This window comes from Penaeus monodon, chromosome 33 (genome assembly GCF_015228065.2).
Source record: "Penaeus monodon isolate SGIC_2016 chromosome 33, NSTDA_Pmon_1, whole genome shotgun sequence".
NCBI lineage: Eukaryota > Metazoa > Arthropoda > Malacostraca > Decapoda > Penaeidae > Penaeus > Penaeus monodon.
Genome location: NC_051418.1, coordinates 19,027,235 through 19,027,464, shown reverse-complemented (window position 1 = coordinate 19,027,464; position 230 = coordinate 19,027,235).

Here is a 230-nt window from a genome sequence, read left to right as displayed (position 1 = left end):
TATTTGGGGGAGGGGGGAGGTATTTCGTAACTGTTAGAGAGAAGGTTGCAGTGAAGAGGAAGCAGAAGATTGAAGAAGATTTGTCCAAGTTTTGTCTTTGTCTTATTCATCCAAATCTGCCTTTTGTTGATTAAGTGATTACTGACAAAAAGTAACTGCCACATTTCCTTTTGGTGCAGATCTGTCCTACGGAAAATATGAAGTCAAGTAAGAATAAACAACGTATGCAT